The sequence below is a fragment of the Lucilia sericata genome, unplaced genomic scaffold (assembly GCF_015586225.1).
Source record: "Lucilia sericata isolate MDLA Ls3-8-SP2 unplaced genomic scaffold, ASM1558622v1 Contig000158F_arrow, whole genome shotgun sequence".
Taxonomy (NCBI): domain Eukaryota; kingdom Metazoa; phylum Arthropoda; class Insecta; order Diptera; family Calliphoridae; genus Lucilia; species Lucilia sericata.
Window position 1 is genome coordinate 354,132 of NW_023994188.1, and position 22,887 is coordinate 377,018.

The window sequence follows — 22,887 nt, forward strand, 5'->3', positions numbered from 1 at the left end:
GATATGACAAGGGGATGGAAGAGAAAACTAAAGATGAAAAAAGTTTACTAGGAGAAAAAGAAAACTAAACAGACCCTACATGTATACATGTGAGAGTAAATGATACCACTTTGTATACAAAGAAACCCTGCAGTTTTAAAAACGCCAATGCGTGTATTGTATTTATTTAAGATCCCAGAAAAGAGAAATTTGTTCCTATTAGTATTAGTTAAAGGACATAGTGTATAACGAAATAACTGCAATTGATATTATTAATTACTTCTTTAAAGTCAAGTAATACAAATATTATTCATACAACTTACTTTATATTCCTATGAAATTATAAACAATTATAAAATAAGAATCAATCTTCAAAAAAAAAAAAAAAAAACATAAGCTTTATTTTAACCAATATTGTAAAAATATAAGTTCGTGGCGTTGATGATCTGAAGTTTGTTGGTATTGTAGAATTAATATTGCTGTTTGTTGGCTTGAGAGTGTACAGAAATGCAACTAACTGCAATGAGATGTGATTCTATACAACCCCAAATATAATATGCATACGAACACATTTATTATACTTAAGAGTGTAAATATATCTAAAGTTAATATGTAATAGAAATATTACCAAAGAGACTGGGTATGATGATAATAAAAGTATTAGTTATCTAGATTGCGTTAAGAGTCTTTAAGGAGGTGGAGCGACAAAATTCACTTGCGGGCGTTACCCACAAAACTATTTATTTTCGTCTCTGCATACGACAACATGCTGAGTGTGAGTTTTCTTCTGGCTTTTATCTTCATTTCTCAATTTCAGTTCCCTTGTGCATATTTTAAAGAAATTTTAATGTCAAAAGTGAGTTTTTATCTTTATTTTAACGTTATTTTTCGTGTTTTTTCTAGCTTGTATTTTTTATCTAGTTGTATTACCACACGACAACATAATGTTGCATAAGTTACGTTAAAAGTAACACGATTAATGTAAGTAATATTTAACGAGATGCTAAAGGAAAATTATTTATTTTAGATATTTTATTTGGCATCTATATATATTTTAATAAATTCAAAAAATTAAATGGATGGTGTGGAACTAGAAAGTGCAGTTTTAAACTATGTCTTTTATGAAGAAATAATCATTATGAACTACAACATTTTCTATATAAATCATCTTCTATATAAATGTTACCAAATTTTAAAATTAAATGGATGGTGTGGAACTAGAAAGTGCAGTTTTAAAATATGTCTTTTATGAAGAAATAATCATTATGAACTACAACAGAATTAATTAGAACAGAACAAAAATGTAACGAAAACAGAACAAGAAAATAATTAGAACAGAACTAGAACAGAACTAGAGCAGAACTAGAACAGAAAAAGAACAGCAACTAGAACAGAACTAGAGAACAGACAGAATAGTAGAACGGAACAGAACTAGAACAGTAACTAGAACAGAACTAGATAACAGAACTAGAACAGAACTAGAACAGAACTAGAACAGAAACTAGAACAGAACTAGAACAGAACTAGAACAGAACTAGAACAGAACTAGAACAAGAACTAGAACAGAACTAGAACAGACTAGAACAGAACTAGAACCGAACAGAACAGAACTAGCAACAGAACTAGAACAGAACTAGAACAGAACTAGAACAGAACTAGACCAGCACTAACTAGAACAGAACTAGAACAGAACTAGAACAGAACTAGAACAGAACTAGAGAACGAACTAGAACAGAACTAGAACAGAACTAGAACAGAACTAGAACAGAACTAGAACAGAACTAGAACAGAACTAGAACAGAACTAGAACAGAACTAGAACAGAACTAGAACAGAACTACAGAAAACTAGAACAGAACTAGAACAGAACTAGAACAGAACTAGAACAGAACTAGAACAGAACTAGAACAGAACTAGAACAGAACAGAACAGAACTAGAACAGAACTAGAACAGAACTAGAACAGAACTAGAACAGAACTAGAACAGAACTAGAACAGTAGAACAGAACTAGAACAGAACTAGAACAGAACTAGAACAGAACTAGAACAGAACTAGAACATAAGTAGAACAGAACTAGAACAGAACTAGAACAGAACTAGAACAGAACTAGAACAGAACTAGAACAGAACTAGAACAGAACTAGAACAGAACTAGAACAGAACTAGAACAGAACTAGAACAGAAACTAGAACAGAACTAGAACAGAACTAGAACAGAACTAGAACAGAACTAGAACAGAACTAGAACAGAACTAGAACAGAACTAGAACAGAACTAGAACAGAACTAGAACAGAACTAGAACAGAAATTTATCCAAATCTACTTCTAATATATTACATATCTACTTTATGTATTTATTATCATGATTATTTTCTAAGGAAAAAGTTTGATTTTATTTGTATATTTAACTTTTTCTTCAGAAAATAAAATGCCATTTATTAAAGTACTTTTTACGTTATAGTCTGAGGTGTAAATTTACTTTTTAATGTGTATCTATTCATTTTTGTTTAAATGAGTTACTTACTGCAAATAAAAAGTGGAAAAAACGCTTGTACACATGCAAATAAATATTTATACTTATGCACAGAAAAAAGTTCCAGCATAAATATTATGAACTGCTTTCATTGACTAAAGTTAATAATATTTAAGAATAAGTTCCTAAATTGTATGAATTTTTTCATTTTTATATTTTTAAACATAATCTAGAAGCCTTGACTTAAAATATTAAAAATTTTCTTTATATTTTTCTATTTGTTAAAAAATGTTTGAAATTTTCTTTGGAAAATTTTTTATTTCTTTATGATTTTTAGATTGAAAACAATGAAATATGCGCGTAACATGCAGCATATTCTGAAGAATGGATGTTTAGCTATATGCTGATGTTTTTTTTATTTCATATTTTGTTTTCCAACATTTTATTTATTTATCATAAAAAATCCCCAATATGTGATTATTTTCTAAAAAATGGAAAATATTAATGGGTAACGCGGATATTTATTCCAATTTTTTATGAAAATCAAAAAAAATGAGCAAAAAAAAAAGTCTTTAATGTACAAATTCATACATTTTGTGAACTTTTAATATTCTGAATAAAAATGGTTTGGGGAAAAAAAGTCATGTTCGATTCATTCAATTTATTACAAAATTCATTCAAGTTATGTATTAATTTTTTCTGTGTGAATGAATATTTGAGTTTCTTTATATTTTCACATACATACTCTTTATACCCTTTTTATATAGGGTATATATAACTTTGTCATTCCGTGTGTAACGCCGAGAAATATTCATCTGAGACCCACCCTGAGTTGTTTGGTATTGAAAATGAGCAAAATCGGTTCACATCGGAAAAAGTTATGAATCAGCATTTAAAACAACTCCGAAAAAAAAAAAAACAATTTTTTTACACATTCTGATGTAATTTTTACGAAAACTTGCAATATAATTCCATGAAAATCATCATACAGTGCACTCGCGGTAACGTGAACACCGTCTAACGTGAACACCGCCTAACGTGAACAAGATGTTTTTTACATTGACTACTCTGTAACGTGAACAAACACAGAAAGATCTATAACGTGAACAATTTTTTTCACAATATATGTTTTCTAAGCATGTAGACAACATTGAAATACATTCATTAAATTCGAATTTTAAAATTTTTGGAATCTCCTTATATAAATGAATGTATATCCCCTAAATTATTTTGTTTATATGGCAAAGAAATTTGAAGTTATGAGTGTAAAAAAAATCTAAATGTTTGCAGTTAAAAGAAAAGGCAGACATTTTAGATTGTTTGCAAAGAGGAACAAGTGTGACTAGTTTATCAAAAAAGTATAATGTCGCTAATACCCCATTTACACATACACGAAATCTAGTACTTATGAGATTTCGAGCCAAATCTACTTGATTTTAACTAGATTTCCCATACAAAACAAAATCTACTTCGTAACTAGATTTCGTTAAAATCTACTCAAAATCTAATAGTTTTTAGTGATGCAACCCTGTTTTTTCCTAAATAATACTAAAAAATACGACACTACACAAGAAAAAAGAGGAAAACAAAACAAACAAAAAAAAAAATAAAATGTCGACAAAATTTTTATAAATTGAAAAACATGAATGAAAAGTTAATCTAAAATAAAAGGTAATGTTATATTTAAATATCTATTTTTTTATTTTAAATGGAATTTTGATAAATATCCCATTTTTCCTTCTTATTTTTCATATCACACTTTTTCAAAAAATATTAGAAAAAATGAAATCTTCCTAAATGTCAAGAATAGTAAGTGTAAACGGTCTAGATTTGGAAAAAGATTTTAAATGAAATCTAATAGATTTCGTGTATGTGTAAATGGGGTATAAGTCAACAATATGCAGTATTAAAAATAAACAAGTAAGAAGTTATAGTCGGGCGACGCCGACCATATATTACCCTACACCTGTATACGAATAAAATGTGATGTGGTTTTCATAATAAAGCATTTAAGTTGAATTTTACCTTGCCTCAGATATACTTAAGCCATTTACAGTTTAATAAAACTGTGGATATTTAAGTAAAATTTTGATGGGGCTTTTTAGAGGGGCTAAGGGTCAAATGAGGCCCTATAATTAAAAATTTTATCAGGGTCATCAAGACTAGTATAGAACTTGGTTTTGCAGCTTTTTGTCGAGATAAGAGTATATTAAGCATAATTATGAACTTAAAAGCCCTATTTGGCGGGTTCAATTCTATGGGGCCTAGGTGAAATAATGGACCGATGTTAACCATTTTCAATAGGCTTTGTCTACAGTACCATAAAAGATCATGTGCCAAATTTCATTGAATTATCGCCAAAATTTCGACCTGTAGTTTGATTACAATGTTTACAACCCTTTTTGGGGGGTACAGTTGTATGGGGGCTAGGTGAAATAATGGACCGATCTTAACCATTTTCAATAGGGTTTGTCCCTGGGACAATAGAAGATCATGTACCAAATTTCATTCAATTATCTTCAAAATTGCGGCCTGTAGTTCGATTACAAGGTTTACATGGACGGACGGACGGACAGACGGACATAGCTAAACCGACTCAGAAAATGATTCTAAGCCGATTGGTATACTTTAAGGTGGGTATAGGACCAATATTTTTGTGCGTTACAAACATCAGCACAAACACAATATACCCTCCCCACTAAAGTGGTGTAGGGTATAAAAAGAAGCAATTTTGAGTTGTGCAAACAACACATACCAAGGACCGGGAAAAAGACAAACTTTAAAATCATCAGAACTTCCAGTTAATGAAAAAATTCTTTACCGTTGGTTCCTCCGAATGCGTGATAGGAATTGGCCTGTAAGTGGTCTAATGTTAAAAGAAAATGGATTTTAATAAAATTTTAGTTTTATATTATAATAATATAAATAATAATAAAAGAATATCACGCTCAAGTGTGTAAAATACAGATTTATAAATTAAAATTTCATATTTTTTTCATGAAATTTGACAATCGCTAACGTGAACAATTTCGCTAACATGAACTCCCTTGGTTTTAATTAGTTCACGTTACCGCGTGTGCACTGTACTTTCGTTTCTTAATGAGAGCTTGAGTTCTGTTGAAAATTGGAGAAATCGGTCCACAACTTCATATGCCTCCCATACAAAAGTACATAGTCCCGGAAAATGAGTTTTTTTGTTAATAACTTCCGTCAGAATGTTGATATCTTAACAAAATCACACATAGCTCAAATACAAGGTCCCCTCCCGATAATCACTTAAACGAACATAACTCATTACTAAATTTAGATATCCATATCAAATTTGGTACAAGTATTACTCCTATATACAGAAATATTACAATGAATTTTTTTCCGATCGGTCCATAATTGGTCATAGCATCCATAAAAGAACCCCTCCCGAAAATCACTTAAACGCACATAACTCATTACTAAATTAAGATATCCATATAAAATTTGGTATAAGTATTGCTCTTATATACAAAAATATTACTATGAAAAATTTTTCCGATCTGTCCATAATTGGTCATAGCTCCCATACAAGGTCCCCTCCCGAAAATCACTTAAACGCACATAACTCATTACCACATTACTCTTATATATATAAATTACACTATAAAATTGTTTCACTGTCGGTCCATATTTGGTCATAGCTCCCATACAGGTGCCCTCCAGAAAATCACTCAAATGAATAATATTCATTACCAAATAAGGATATAGATAGAGAGGATACAGAATTTAGCCAAAATTTTGTATTTATATACATAATTGATCATAGCTCCCATGCTCTTACGAAAATCTCTTAAACGCACATTACTCATTACGAAATAAAGCTCTTGATACAAAATTTGGAATAAATATTAGTTTTTTATACAAAAATTATATCTCAAGATTTTTTCACGATCGGTTCTAACATGGGTGCGATCGGTCCCATACAATTTTCCTTTCCGAATTGCGATATAAATACAAAATTTGACTGCAATATAGCTTTTATGTAGATAAATTTAGCTTAAAGAATTTTTTACGATCGTTCTATAATTTGTTATATCTCCCCTGTCCCGAAAATCACTTAAACCGTATTTAACTAGTTGCATTATCAATTTATGTAGAACAATATTATATTTATTTTGAAAATCCTTAAATCTTTGACACACATGCATACATGCATTATTAAATATCGATAAAGCATATCTTAGGGCGCTATAAAAATATAGAAGAAAACGGCGTTTGTAATGTTCAATATATCTCGCAATTGTAACAGATTTAAGCTGTTTAAATCTTGGGGTTTTTCTATTTAAGACAAGAGAAAACTTATTTCTACAAATATTTGATCAAAAAACATAGTATATATATAAAAGTAGGTGGTGGAGGGTATTTAAGATTCCGATCAGCCGAATATAGCACTCTAACTTGTTTTAACTGCAACTAACAGTTTTTCATCTTAAAGTAAGAAGAAGAAAAAATAAATAAAGTGTTTAACAGCGAAACGAAAAACTTGTAATGCTTTTGAAAAAGTTTCCTTTTGCTATTTTCTGTCTTATTCCTTTTAACCAGCTGAGACATTGCAACTTGCAACAACGCATTGGTTGCCTTCTTTAGTTTTTCTTAAACTATATTTATTTTTTCTTGGAGCCAACAAACACTAACAAGTGTTGAAATGGTAAACATTCGAGTTTTATCTAGTGTTTTTCAGTTTTTCCTTAAATACATTTTTTGTATATTTTTTGTTTGTTTTTAAAGTTTGTTGAAGTTTATTTACATGCAAAAAATGGAAATATATTTTGTCTACAATTCTTTGCTGTATCTTTCTTCGGTTTGGAAGAAACTTAATTAAAGTTAAATTTTATTTATTTTATTCATTTATTTATATTAAAATTTATTTTTTAATGTGTCTTGTCTTGTTGCAGAAACTGAATAATCTTTGTGATTAGGACGTGTTGTACCCAAAACGCTCTAATGCAGACGATATGGTAAGTTTTCGTTTTTAATATAATGTATTCATCATTTTATTTGAGTTTACGTTTAAGGGCAAATGATTTTTAAAAGTTTATAAGTTATAAAAACCTAAATTAGTTGTTTACTTTACACATCCCAGGTAATGTAGAGTATAGTCAGTTGTATGTTTAAATTACTATTCTAAAACTTAATTGATGAAAACTGCAACTGAGAGATTCAGTTTTATACCAAAACTATTTAGTCAAGTACTACATTTAACTCCTAATCTTCCTTATATTTCAACATTCACCTTTAAAAGTTAAAAAATTTTCACTTTTCTTAATTTGCTGGCGGCTTTTGTATATTCTCTGTTTACCCAAATACAAACAGACTGTTTGCAAGTTTTTTTAAGCTAATTTCTAGTTGGCGCCAAAAGCATACACTATATAAATTAAATCCTCATTATTTTAATTCCTCATTCAGCACTAGAAAGCAACTACATACAACTGTCTAACTGTTTTAACCGACAAAAAAGGTTATTTTTCATTCCTCTTTGACAAAACGAAATTTGTTTGTATAATTCTACTTTTTTAATTAACTTACAACATTTCCAAGTTTTTTTCATTCTGTGTTGCTGCTTGGTGGTTAGAAATGATGTGTAACTGCAGTGCCGCAACTCGACAACAAAACACAAAGGAATGCAAAAGCAATTGAAAAATTGCATGAGGTAAAAAATTGAATAAAAATCTAAATAAAATTTAGGACGCGAGGTTAAAAAAATACCAAATATACACCTGAAAACTCAAAGTTTTTTACAGTATTTTTTGTTAACTCTAACAACCAACCCAATTTTATGGTGGATAATGGGGAAACAAAATTAAAATGCTCTGACCGACTGGCATGCACGTGGAATATTTGCCACCAAAGTTGGAACCACAACAAACAAACTGCAGAGTAAAAAGATTTTTTCTCTTTCCCATACATAGATCATACATACACTCATAGAAAAAAACTACAAAGAAAATTTTTGGAAATAGGCCACATAAAAGTACCGAATAAATAATGGGCACGTTCTGCTGCTTATAGTGGGCGCGTGCTAAAGTTCTTTTAAGGAATTTCTATTAAATTTTAAAGCGAGATTTATGGATTAAACATACTCAATTTAGTAAATCTGAATGTAACTCCTAAAAAATAAAACTGAACTAGAACTAGAACTGAACTAGAACTGAACTAGAACTGAACTAGAACTGAACTAGAACTGAACTAGAACTGAACTGGAACTGAACTAGAACTGAACTGGAACTGAACTAGAACTGAACTAGAACTGAACTAGAACTGAACTAGAACTGAACTAGAACTGAACTATAACTGAACTAGAACTGAACTAGAACTGAACTATAACTGAACTATAACTGAACTAGAACTGAACTAGAACTGAACTAGAACTGAACTAGAACTGAACTAGAACTGAACTAGAACTGAACTAGAACTAGAACTGAACTAGAACTGAACTAGAACTGAACTAGAACTGAACTAGAACTGAACTAGAACTGACTAGAACTGAACTATAACTGAACTAGAACTGAACTAGAACTGAACTAGAACTGAACTAGAACTGAACTAGAACTGAACTAGAACTGAACTAGAACTGAACTAGAACTGAACTAGAACTGAACTAGAACTGAACTAGAACTGAACTGAACTAGAACTGAACTAGAACTGAACTAGAACTGAACTAGAACTGAACTAGAACTGAACTAGAACTGAACTGAACTAGAACTGAACTAGAACTGAACTAGAACTGAACTAGAACTGAACTAGAACTGAACTAGAACTGAACTAGAACTGAACTAGACTGAACTAGAACTGAACTAGAACTGAACTAGATCTGAACTAGAACTGAACTAGAACTGAAATAGAACTGAAATAGAACTGAACTAGAACTGAACTAGAACTGAACTAGAACTGAACTAGAACTGAACTAGAACTGAACTAGAACTGAACTAGAACTAAACTAGAACTGAACTAGAACTGAACTAGAACTGAACTATAAATGAACTAGAACTGAACTAGAACTGAACTAGAACTGAACTAGAACTGAACTAGAACTGAATTAGAACTGAACTAGAACTGAACTAGAACTGAATTAGAACTGAACTAGAACTGAACTAGAACTGAACTTTTTTTTTTTCAGTTGTAGTACTTGATACGAACGGACGTGTTTTTTCTAAAGCTCTTATAAACGTACTTTAAAGTGCATTAAATATTTTTTCAAATACAAACAAGCTGATAATATCATAATATTAAATTAGCCGGCTGACGGATTTGTTGGAAAATAAATAAAGAATTCTTCAAAATCACTAAAATATACTTTTTATTCAAATTTATAAATTTAAAACATAAATACAAAAAACATAAATATTTGAAAACTAAGCAAACAATAAAAATCTAAGAGTGTCAAAATGAGTCAACCTGTTCTCTGTCACCAGTGTAAAAAAGTAATAAAAACAACAAACTATGTGAAGTGTTTCAACTGTAACATGAATTATCACTTTTCATCTTGTTCTCCACTATCAGAGAGTACTTATCTTAGCATGTGTGGTGAGAGAAGAACTTCGTGGAAATGCCAAAACTGCAAGCCGCGTAGCCGATCGCCAAACACAACGTATCAAACTTTTGTACATGATGATGATACTAACAAAAAGCAAGCGAGATGTGATGACGAGATGGAAAATGAACAAGCAAAAAAATTTAAAGAGTCGGAGTCGTTGACCCCGTCCAAAACAAGAGTATGCTCGCAGTCTGATATTGAACAATTTAACATAGGATTGCAAAAAGTAAATACAGCAATCGAAGAACTCTCTTCGAATGTAAACATATTAAACTCTAAAATAACAGGCCAAATTCAAAACACACTTACAACAATAACTGATACGCTTTCTACATTAGTTACTCAAGTAAAAGAGCTTACTGACAAGGACAAACAAAAAGAAATGAAGATCAACATAATTGAAACTCGTATGGATAAAATGGAACAACAAATGCTAAACAGAAATATAGAAATTAAAAATATTACCAACAAACTAATATCTGAATATGAAGTTGTTAAAACAATTGGTGAATCTCTGAAAGTAACAATAGATGAAAGAGATATTAATAGAGCATACCGCACAAAGAGAAGTGAAAAAATAATCGTAGAGTTCACTACCCTAAACAAAAAAACAGAGTTTATGGACAAAATTAAAAATCATAGAGTTGATGCTAATATCATAAAAGAAAATGGAAACAACAAATACATATATATTAATGACGAATTGACTTTTAGTAATCGTCGACTTTTATGGTTAGCTAAAACTAAAGCTAAAGAAGCAAACTGGAAATTTGTCTGGGTAAAACACGGAAATATATTCGCACGTAAAAATGAAAACTCCCCCCTATTTGTCATTAATAATTCTACAGATATTGATAATATTAATAATGCATTTTAAGCACAAACTTACATTATTTTAATTTTTTTCTTCCATAATTTTTTGATATCTTTATATAAAAATGAATACTTATACTGTCAATCAAACAATAAATCACATAAAACAAATAAAAACAGACTTTCTAAGTTATCCCAAAACTGTAATATATATGAATATTCGTTCACTACGGTTAAACTTTGCAACTTTTCTCGCAACAATAAATAGCATAATACACAAAATAAAATTTATTGTACTAGTTGAAACTAATATCACTGATAATGAAAATAGTTTTTACAACATAAACGGTTTTAATTCCATATTTTTTAACAGAAAAGGAAGAGGTGGGGGAATCGCAGTCTATATTGCCGAAAGTTTAACATTTAATCATATACCAATAAACTCAAATTCCTTTGAAATAATTCAAGTTGATGTAAATATTGACGAAAAAATACTTTCTCTCCTCTCCGTGTATCGTCCCCCGCATTTTAAGAGACAACAACACAACAACAACATACTTAAATATGATGACAAGCAATGGTCTACAATGCATGGTGAGCGAATGTACAAGAGATGATGTAAAAAGAAATACAAAAACATGCATTGATCATTTATTCTTAAAAACAAGTAAGGCAACAACAAACGCACAAGCATTGATAATAACAACAAATATCTCTGACCACTACACTATTTATACCCTACACCACTATAGTGGGGAGGGTATTATGCGTGTGTGCTGATGTTTGTAACACCCAAAAATATTGGTCCTACACCCACCTTAAAGTATACCAATCGACTCAGAATCACTTCCTGAGTCGATTAAGCTATGTCCGTCTGTCCGTCCGTCCGTCCGTCTGTCTGTCTGTCTGTCTGTGTGTCCATGTAAACCTTGTGCGCACTCTACAGGTCGCAATTTTTGAAATAATTTGATGAAATTTGGAACATGCACTTCTCTTGGCCCAAGGACGAACGCTATTGAAAATGGTTGAAATCGGTCCATTATTTCACCTAGCCCCCATACAACCGGACCCCCCGAATAGGGCTTTTGACCTCACAATTATGTTAAATGATCTGCTATCTCTACAAAAATTGGAAAAGTTTAGTTTTATATATGTCTTAATAATGGTAGTGATTTTCGTAAAGATCGGGCATTATTTGACCCTAGCCCCCATACAAAGTCCCCCTCAGAAAATGACTTGAATGTCCACAATTCACTTATAAACAGTAGTATCACGATGAAATTTGGCACAAATGAGTTTTATATAAACATAATTCCCAACAATAAATTTTATAGGGATCGGACTAAGTTTTACTCTAGCCCCCATATAAGTGGACCTTCCGGTTTGGGCCTTTTAGCTCATAACTTTGTCAAATATACTACTATCTCTCCAAAAATCGCCACAACTAAGTTGGATATAATTATAAATAACTCTGTAGATTTTTATAATGATCGGGCATTATTTGACCCTATCCCCCATTCAAAATCCCCTTCAGGAAATGACTTGAATGTCCACAATTCACTTATAAACACTAGTATCAATATGAAAATTACCACAAATAGATTTTATATAAACATTTTATATAAAATGTCGACATTAAATTTTATAAGGATCGGACCAATTTTTGCCCTAGCCCCCATACAACCGGACCTACCGATTAGGGCCTCTTAGCTCATAACTACGATAAATATACTAATATCTTCCCAAAAATTGGCACAACTAAGTTTGATATGTAATTATAAAATTTATTTAAAATAAAAAGTAATTTTGAATATAATTTGTTAAAATGTGTCACATACTATTCTCTGGATCCACTGACGATGGCTGTTGAAAATGATTGAAATCGGTCTTCTATTTTTCCTAGTCAGCATACAACCGAATATGAACAGACATTATTTGGAACCTGTATAAGATTAACAGAAATGCTTCATTATTGAAATTAATCACATTTAATGTTCGCAATTGGTGTAGGGTATCATATGGTCGGCCACGCCCGACTATAATTTCTTACTTGTTTTTGTTGTGTAGCTGAAAAAGAAACAAAAAAGGGTAAGGAAAACACACCAAATCAGTGTACGCAATTCGTCAACCATAAAATTAATAAACAAATTAGGCAATTCAATTGGAATAAATTTATGAACGAACAACTAATTCAAATCAAATTTATAACAATATCTATGAAGTATTTTGTCAAATATATAAAAATTCAACCAAACGAGAAAAAGCAAGTAAAAAACGATCACCTAATCCGTGGGTAAGTGACGAAATTATTAATTATTGTGATGTTAGGGATAAACTTTACAGAAATTGGAAAAATAACCGAAATAACAAAAATTGCGAAAAGGAATATAAAACATTTAGAAATTTTTTAAATAAAAAAATTAATTTTGAAAAAAATATGTACTATAAAAGAAAATTTATCGAAAACAGAAGCAATATACGCGCAACGTGGCAATTAATGAATGAAATTATTGGTAGAAAAACAACAAATATTGACAATTTTATATTAAACAATTTCAAAAATGAGGAATTAAATAGCATTTCAAACAGATTCGCGTTGAACTTTAACGAAAACGTAAAAAAAATAATGCATAATTGTGATTTAAGAACAATAAACAATCCGTGTAATTATCTTCAAAATTCAATGTACGTGGAATATACTAATGAAGAAGAAATTTACATCATATTGAAGTCATTAAATCCCAAGAAAGGTGCAGGCTTTGATGGAATACGTGCAAAGGACATTAAAACAAATGCTAGTTATCTACCACCAATTTTAACTAAATTCGTTAATATGAGCTTGGAAAATGCAATAGTACCTGAAATATTAAAAACCGCTTTAGTAAGACCAATATATAAAAGTGGAAATCAGTTAGATGTCAATAATTACCGACCTATTTCTATTCTATCAATAGTTGACAAAATTCTTGAGGATATTATTGTTAAAAGACTGACGAATTTCTTACAAAAATACAAAGTTATAAACGATAATCAGTATGGTTTCCAAAGGGGGAAGAATATCAATAAACTGCTAGGAAATTTCTCTAGTTACATTAACGGTTGTTTAAGTAAAAACATGCATGTGCTAGCATTATTCATTGATTTTAGCAAAGCATTCGATACTCTTTCACACAATAAAATGATTATAATTCTGGAAAAGATTGGTATAAGAGGAAACTTTTTAAACTGGTTTAAAAACTATTTAGAGTGCAGAACTTATTTGGTTAAAATTAAAAATAACCATAGCAATAAAATATCATATGATTGCGGAGTTCCACAAGGATCTAAACTTGGACCAATTCTATATATCATATACGCAAATGAGTTAATGAATTGCCTTAAAAAAGGTACAACTTATGCTTATGCAGATGATACTGCAATAGTTGTTGCTGACAACAACTTGCAAAACGCAATAACAGTAATGCAAGAACAATTAAACACTGCTACCAAATAGTGCCATGACTATGGACTCATTATTAATGCTAACAAAACTAAAGTTATGTACATAAAACCACGTCATATAGAAAAATCAGATATAAAACTAAAATATCATAGCATAGAATGCCTTCATAACAACGCTCTAGACTTAAACATCAATGACTCATGCTCAACAATAATATAAAACGTCGAAGTATACAAATATCTCGGAGTATATGTTGATAGTTGCTTTAAATGGAAAGAACATATAAAAGAATTACAGAAAAAACTGCGAAAGTCATCGTATATGCTCTATCACCTAAGCAACTGTGCTACCTACGATGTTTTACGCCAAGCTTACTTCTCCTTAGCAGAATCATATATTCGCCATGGAATAACTGCATGGGGCAATGTTAAATTCTCAAGCACCCTACAAAATATTATGGAGAAAATGCAAACATAGCTTAACTCAAAATAATATAAATAACAATGTCCAACTAAATAGCAACATAACCACCGAAATAAACTACGACAACCATCAAACAATAAATACAAGCCAAACAATCCAAAATAACGAACCAAATTTCAACCAGCATGCAGAAAACAGAGTAGAAAACTTATACAACAATTACGGAAACACAAATCGCAACAATACAAATCACCTTTTAAATCAAAACAACCATAGTCCAACAAACATACACCCACGCAATCTCGCCAAAAACCTACACGTCCTAAACGTTAAAAATATTTTCTTTTCAACCATCTGCAAAGAGTTTTATAACAACAGCAATTATCTACAACAAATTAACCATAACCACAACACCAGGAACAGAGCCCAAGGAAGATTCAAGGTCGACCGATTTTCGAATGAATACGGCAGAAGTACACTTCAAGTTATACTACCAACAACTATGAACCAAATCCCTATTAATATTATTAATGAAACTAATACTAAAAAAAGAAACAAACTTTTTAAAAATCATTTCATATATTCTTAAAAAAAGGAAAAATCATTAATTTATGTAATATTCACAATATGAAATATATATAGAATTCTTATAATTTTTATAACATTTAAAAGAAATTTCAATACATACCCAGTAAAAACTTTCATTACCATGTAAGGGGTTAAAATGCTAAAATTTACTTACACAATAGCATTTTAAGTCATTATTTTAACACGGTGATGTCATTGGAGGCAAGTACTTACCACAAACGATTACAAGTAATTAGAAAAAGTAGTCATTGTAAATCGCATGAAAAAACGTATACAGCTTCTATATCTTTACTGGCAAGATGACTAATGGATTAGAAAGTATTTATATAATACATTATTAGTAAGACCTTATTAGACCACTTCTATGTAATCCAGGCGATATGTAGTAGTCATTGAAAAGTATGTTGTTAGGTAAGTAATTACAATTGAAAGCTATTACCCAGTTTTTGCTGGGTAATGTTTAAATATATTTAAGAATTAAAAAATTTTAAAATTTTTAAAAATGTAAAATAATCAATATACAAACTGAACTCATTCTTTCCTGCAGTCAAGCATAAAGCTTTGCGGGTCTAGTTTAAGTAATTTTTGTAAAATGAAAAGTTTTTGTAAAAATGAAACAATTGAATAATAAATGATAAATAAAATGATAATAAAAAAAAAAAAACTAAACTAGAACTGAACTAGAACTGAACTAGAACTGAACTAGAACTGAACTAGAACTGAACTAGAACTGAACTAGAACTGAACTAGAACTGAACTAGAACTGAACTAGAACTGAACTAGAACTGAACTAGAACTGAACTAGAACTGAACTAGAACTGAACTAGAACTGAACTAGAACTGAACTAGAACTGAACTAGAACTGAACTAGAACTGAACTAGAACTGACTAGAACTGAACTAGAACTGAACTAGAACTGAACTAGAACTGAACTAGAACTGAACTAGAACTGAACTAAAACTGAACTAGAACTGAACTAGAACTGAACTAGAACTGGACTAGAACTGAACTAGAACTGAACTAGTACTGAACTAGAACTGAACTAGAACTGAACTAGAACTGAACTAGAACTGAACTAGAACTGAACTAGAACTGAACTAGAACTGAACTAGAACTGAACTAGAACTGAACTAGAACTGAACTAGAACTGAACTAGAACTGAACTAGAACTGAACTAGAACTGGACTAGAACTGAACTAGAACTGAACTAGAACTGAACTAAAACTAAACTAGAAAGGGTGAGAGAGTAGTTACATATAAAAACATGGTTCACGGTTAAGTGATTCTTTCCTCTTTATGTCTCCCCTTTTAAAGAGTGTTAGTTTCACCACTTAAACATGTATAATTTTGAACAAAATTTTGTCATACACAAGATAAAATAGAAAACTATTGCATACAGTAAAAAGGGTTGAATACATTTAGTACATAAATAAATTGCCAGCATTTTTTACGTTACACATATACATCCTTATGTATGTATGTAAAGTCTCTCAAAAGTTGTTTTTTAGATGTATAAAAATTTGTTTATACAAAAAAAAACGTTAAACCCGAAAATTTGCTTTTTACTAAAATTGTACAAACACTCAAATGCTTTTATGTCATTTTTTTATATTTTTGATAAATCTTTCTTAACAACAACGAAAAAGTTGTGCAACGCATTTAAAAAAAAACCTCACTTGTTTGCAAGCTTGCAACCTTATTATTATTAGCAACAGCAACTGCTGCAACAACATAAAAGTATAGAATTTAATATGTACTCTTGTGTAGCATACGTACCATGATGCATACAAAAATAATTACACATACTCATAAATATGTACTTGTAAATAGTACCTACTTGCAACACAGAATGGTGTACATACAGTACTGCTGCACTAAACATGGTCTTATTATTAAAACTACACCGAGGATTCTTGTTACGCTGGGGAATTTTTAAATTTTCTAAATGTTATTATAATATTTGTAGACAAGTTAAAGTTAGATGTCGACTTTAAAATAAAGGTTTAGGACAAAACTATGCAGTTACAGTACTAACTCCACATTAATTCTTTATCCGGTTAAGAAAATGGCATGATATAATTGTTTTTAAATATTTATTTCTTGTTTCTGGTTTGACGAGTTATGGGTGTATACCCGTTCTTTTGTATTCTTATTATGGTAAAAATATAAATAAAACAAAAACTAACAAATCATTTGCCGGGGTAATTTTAACAAGGATTTTGTTTTTATGGAACTTCAGATTTGTAACCACCTTTAAAGTTTAATCTTATGTGTTGTTTCTAGATAACGTGCGAGTACTTTATGTAAAAACTTTACTTGTATTTGTATTGTAACACATTTGTGTTACATCACTTATGTAGTAGAAGTCTAGTAATGAATTATAAATAATGTCATATGTAAGTACGTACTTTTTATACTTGACATTTTGATTTCGAAGTTTGTTTTATGCATAAACGATGCACTGAACGTATCCTACTAGGATATTTTTTCTCAAAAACTAGACTACTTACTTACCACCTTCGAAGTAAGTACTTACCTACCTCCCTATTTGTAAGCGAGCGTGATAAGTACTTGCCTTCAATGTCATCATTGGATCTGCACCTATCTGAGAATGTTCCAAACGACTCAAAATCATTTTCTGATTAGACTTAACGATGTCTGCAACACATTCGAGTTGGGTATTATGGCTTTTATCATTGCATTTGGATGTGTGTGTAATCCATTATTTCTTATATACATACATACATACATAACTACATATCTCTAAATCATGTAATTTTTTAGCAAACTTTATCTAAGTGCAATTTTAAGTTTAATTATGTTTCAATGTTTGAGTGCATTTGCACATACAACAATTTTTTTCGTTTCATTCTTTATGATAAACGACATTGTTACTCAATGCTGGTCCTCTATAATAATTTCTTTGTTTTTCTAGTTTTTTTATACCCTTCACCACTTTAGTGGGGAGGGTATATTGGGTTTGTGCTGATGTTTGTAACGCACAATAATATTGGTCCTATACACACCTTAAAGTATACCAATCGGCTTAGAATCATTTTCAGAGTCGATTTCAGAGTCCGTCCGTCCATGTAAACCTTGTGATCAAACTACAGGTTACAATTTTGAAGATAATTCAATGAAATTTGGCACATGATCTTCTATTGCCCCAGGGACGAAACCTATTGAAAATGGTTAAGATCGGTCCATTATTTCAGCTAGCCTCCATATAACTGAACCCCTGAATAGGGCTTGTAAACTTTGTAATCAAACTACAGGTCGCATTTTAAAGATAATTCAATGAAATTTGGTAGATGATATTCTATGGTACCGGAGACGAAACCTATTGAAAATGGTTAACATTGGTCTATTATTTCACCCAGCCCCCATACAAACTGAACCCGACGAATAGGGACTTTAAGTTCATAATTATGTTTAATACACTCGTATCTCGACAAAAAGCTGTAAAACCAAGTTCTATACTAGCCTTGATGACTCTCATATATATTATAATTATAGGGTCTCATTTGACCATAACCCCTATACAAATCCCACTTGAAAATTTGACTTAAATGTCCACAATTTTGTTCAACAAAAATGGCTTAAGTATACATAATTCAAGGCAAGGTTATGAAAACTAAATCACATTTTATTTTTGTAACAGGTATTAATTGTCGGCCTCGCCCGACTATAATTTCTTACTTCTTTTGAATTATAATTCATTATTTTTTCACAACATAACACATTATGAGAGTTGGATAAAAAAAAAATTCAGTTCAAATACTTTTGTTCTACTATGGCTACATATATGCATTTATCGTTTGTTAAGTATGGATATATGCATGTATCTCTACCCTATTTTACACACATACAGATATATGTATATGCATTCATAAATTATCCTACTCCCAAGCATTTACTCACACTTGCACATATTAATGTATTATAAAATACATTTTACAAATATATATTGTTCAACCAGCATAATTGGTTTTTGAGAAAAAAAGGAATTAATTTGCATTTCCTTTATGTGGGTTGTAAAAAAATTAATGCAAAAAAAAAAAAAAAAAAACTTTAAAGAAATTAAGTTATAATTGTATAGCTTTTGAATGAATAATTTATTTGATTGGTTTATTAGATTAAATGACACATCAATAATGAAATATTAAGGCTCATAATTGACAATGTATTGGATTTAGTTGAAGAAATCGAGGTCAATCGAATACAGACTTATTACTTGCTTTGGAAAAATACATCGTTACTTAATCCGAAATGTTGAATATGATACCAACGACCTACGACGTAATCAACCCCGCTATCTATAAGGAGTCCGGATATATATACTTTTTAGGGTCGAACAATTATATTATAGAAATTACAAACGGAATCACAATGGTGAAGGATATAGAATTTCCTTCATGCTTTTCAACCACATACATATTTACATATGTATGTATGTATTTATATGACTGTCATGTGACTAATCATATTCTGACAATGTACCATAAAATGTTTTGGCCATTCCTTGTCAAACTTAACATTGCATTTATTTACTGTCCTTTAATTTTCGTAAAAACTAGAAAAAAGTCCTTTATTTACAAATCTACACAGAGAGAAAACATAAAATAAAATCTTTATAATATTTAAAATTCCCCAACATGAATTGCAAATTTATACATACATAGTTCATCTGAGATACAATTGTGAAATATTTTATACTTATATGTACAAAAACTGTTATTGTTTTCTGCTTGTTTTTTTTTCTTTATCATCAACAACAATGTTTTGCTGTCTTTATCTGCTGTCCACATGCAAACATTCAACTGCAGGAGCAACAATTCTCTGACCTAAAAATCGGTAATGACCAACTGAAGAGAAAACATATAAAAAATGAAAATAAATGCAAAAAAGCCTTTATAACATACACCCACAAAACCATAACCAGTAGTTTGACAAGGAGTCACTGTATCCTTCGAAATAAAGTTATTATATGTATTTTTAGAATTTGTATTAAAAGTATGTAATTCTTGAAATGTAGGGAGAAATACAGTTTAGTACAACAAGCAAAACAATATTAACCTTATTGTGCACACGTAGTAGTCATTAAACCTATTTTCTTGGCCAGTATCTTAAAACTGACTTGCAAAGTTTATAGGATAAATTAAAGTAATGAAAAGTCACATAACTAATCCGTAAGCGGAACAAACATTCCGAACTGCAGGTTACACATATGTATTTAAAAACACTAACACATGCAACAACACTAAGTACAAAAAAAAAAACACATAAAATTTAAACAATACAACGACAGAATATTTATACAGGCAAAAATACTGTATCAACTTTTGGCAGGAATGCAAAATTTTAACTATTTTAAAATTGGTGTCTTTTTGTACAACTTCAGTTCTATTTCAGTTTTAGTTCAGTTCTAGTTCAGTTCTAGTTCAGTTCTAGTCAGTTCTAGTTCAGTTCTAGTTCAGTTCTAGTTCAGTTCTAGTTCAGTTCTAGTTCAGTTCTAGTTCAGTTCTAGTTCAGGTCTAGTTCAGTTCTAGTTCAGTTCTAGTTCAGTTCTAGTTCAGTTCTAGTTCAGTTCTAGTTCAGTTCTAGTTCAGGTCTAGTTCAGGTCTAGTTCAGGTCTAGTTCAGTTCTAGTTCAGTTCTAGTTCAGTTCTAGTTCGTTCTAGTTCAGTTCTAGTTCAGTTCTAGTTCAGTTCTAGTTCAGTTCTAGTTCAGTTCTAGTTCAGTTCTAGTTCAGTTCTAGTTCAGTTCTAGTTCAGTTTAGTTCAGGTTCTAGTTCAGTTCTAGTTCAGTTCTAGTTCAGTTCTAGTTCAGTTCTAGTTCAGTTCTAGTTCAGTTCTAGTTCAGTTCTAGTTCAGTTCTAGTTCAGTTCTAGTTCAGTTCTAGTTCAGTTCTAGTTCAGTCTAGTTCAGTTCTAGTTCAGTTCTAGTTCAGTTCTAGTTCAGTTCTAGTTCAGTTCTAGTTCAGTTCTAGTTCAGTTAGTTCAGTTCTAGTTCCGTTCTAGTTCAGTTCTAGTTTCAGTTCTAGTTCATTCTAGTTCAGTTCTAGTTCAGTTCTAGTTCAGTTCTAGTTCAGTCTAGTTCAGTTCTAGTTCAGTTCTAGTTCAGTTCTAGTTCAGTTCTAGTTCAGTTCTAGTTCAGTTCTAGTTCAGTTCTAGTTCATTTCTAGTTCAGTTCTAGTTCAGTTCTAGTTCAGTTCTAGTTTTCAGTTCTCAGTTCAGTTCTAGTTCAGTTCTAGTTCAGTTCTAGTTCAGTTCTAGTTCAGTTCTAGTTCAGTTCTTCTAGTTCAGTTCTAGTCAAGTTCTAGTTCAGTTATTCTAGTTCAGTTCTAGTTCAGTTCTAGTTCAGTTCGTTAAGTTCTAGTTCAGTTCTAGTTCAGTTCTAGTTCAGTTCTAGTTCAGTTCTAGTTCAGTTCTAGTTCAGTTCTAGTTCAGTTCTAGTCAGTTCTAGTTCAGTTCTAGTTCAGTTCTAGTTCAGTTCTAGTTCAGTTCTAGTTCAGTTCTAGTTCAGTTCTAGTTCAGTTCTAGTTCAGTTCTAGTTCAGTTCTAGTTCAGTTCTAGTTCAGTTCTAGTTTCAGTTCTAGTTCAGTTCTAGTTCAGTTCTAGTTCAGTTCTAGTTCAGTTCTAGTTCAGTTCTAGTTCAGTTCTAGTTCAGTTCTAGTTCAGTTCTAGTTCAGTTCTAGTTCAGTTCTAGTTCAGTTCTAGTTCAGTTCTAGTTCTAGTTCAGTTCTAGTTCAGTTCTAGTTCAGTTCTAGTTCAGTTCTAGTTCAGTTCTAGTTCAGTTCTAGTTCAGTTCTAGTTCAGTTCTAGTTCAGTTCTAGTTCAGTTCTAGTTCAGTTCTAGTTCAGTTCTAGTTCAGTTCTAGTTCAGTTCTAGTTCAGTTCTAGTTCAGTTCTAGTTCAGTTCTCAGTTCGTTCTAGTTCAGTTCTAGTTCAGTTCTAGTTCAGTTCTAGTTCAGTTCTAGTTCAGTTCTAGTTCAGTTCTAGTTCAGTTCTAGTTCAGTTCTAGTTCAGTTCTAGTTCAGTTCTAGTTCAGTTCTAGTTCAGTTCTAGTTCAGTTCTAGTTCAGTTCTAGTTCAGTTCTAGTTCAGTTCTAGTTCAGTTCTAGTTCAGTTCTAGTTCAGTTCTAGTTCAGTTCTAGTTCAGTTCTAGTTCAGTTCTAGTTCAGTTCTAGTTCAGTTCTAGTTCAGTTCTAGTTCAGTTCTAGTTCAGTTCTAGTTCAGTTCTAGTTCAGTTCTAGTTCAGTTCTAGTTCAGTTCTAGTTCAGTTCTAGTTCAGTTCTAGTCAGTTCTAGTTCTAGTTCAGTTCTAGTTCAGTTCTAGTTCAGCTGTAGTTTTAAATTATATTTTCATCCTTGACAAATATCTAGTTTCTTACTGATGTGGGTGTTGTGTGTGAAAACCTTGTGACAAGCGTGTTGGCAGTAGCTGCATCTACTACATACATAAATATATGTATGTATATACATACATATAGGTATGTATTTGTTTTATATTTTTCTGATTATTTTTTATTTATGTTTTATTTTGCTATTTTATATTTGCAACAGTATGCATATTTTTATAGTTTGTTTCCACACAGTTGTTGTCTGGTTGG

The 22,887-nt window shown here is 30.9% G+C and overlaps 1 protein-coding gene across 5 annotated transcripts in view; it reads left to right on the top strand.

Moving 5' to 3' along the window:
• Nucleotides 1-22,887, top strand: part of LOC119601335 (myb-like protein P) — a 139,573-nt gene that overhangs the window by 93,432 nt on the left and 23,254 nt on the right. For all 5 annotated transcript variants that reach the window (XM_037952183.1, XM_037952186.1, XM_037952184.1 and 2 more), the window contains exon 4: nt 7,376-7,438. The gene's annotated coding sequence lies outside the window, so the exon portion shown is untranslated. The remainder of the gene's footprint in view (nt 1-7,375; nt 7,439-22,887) is intronic.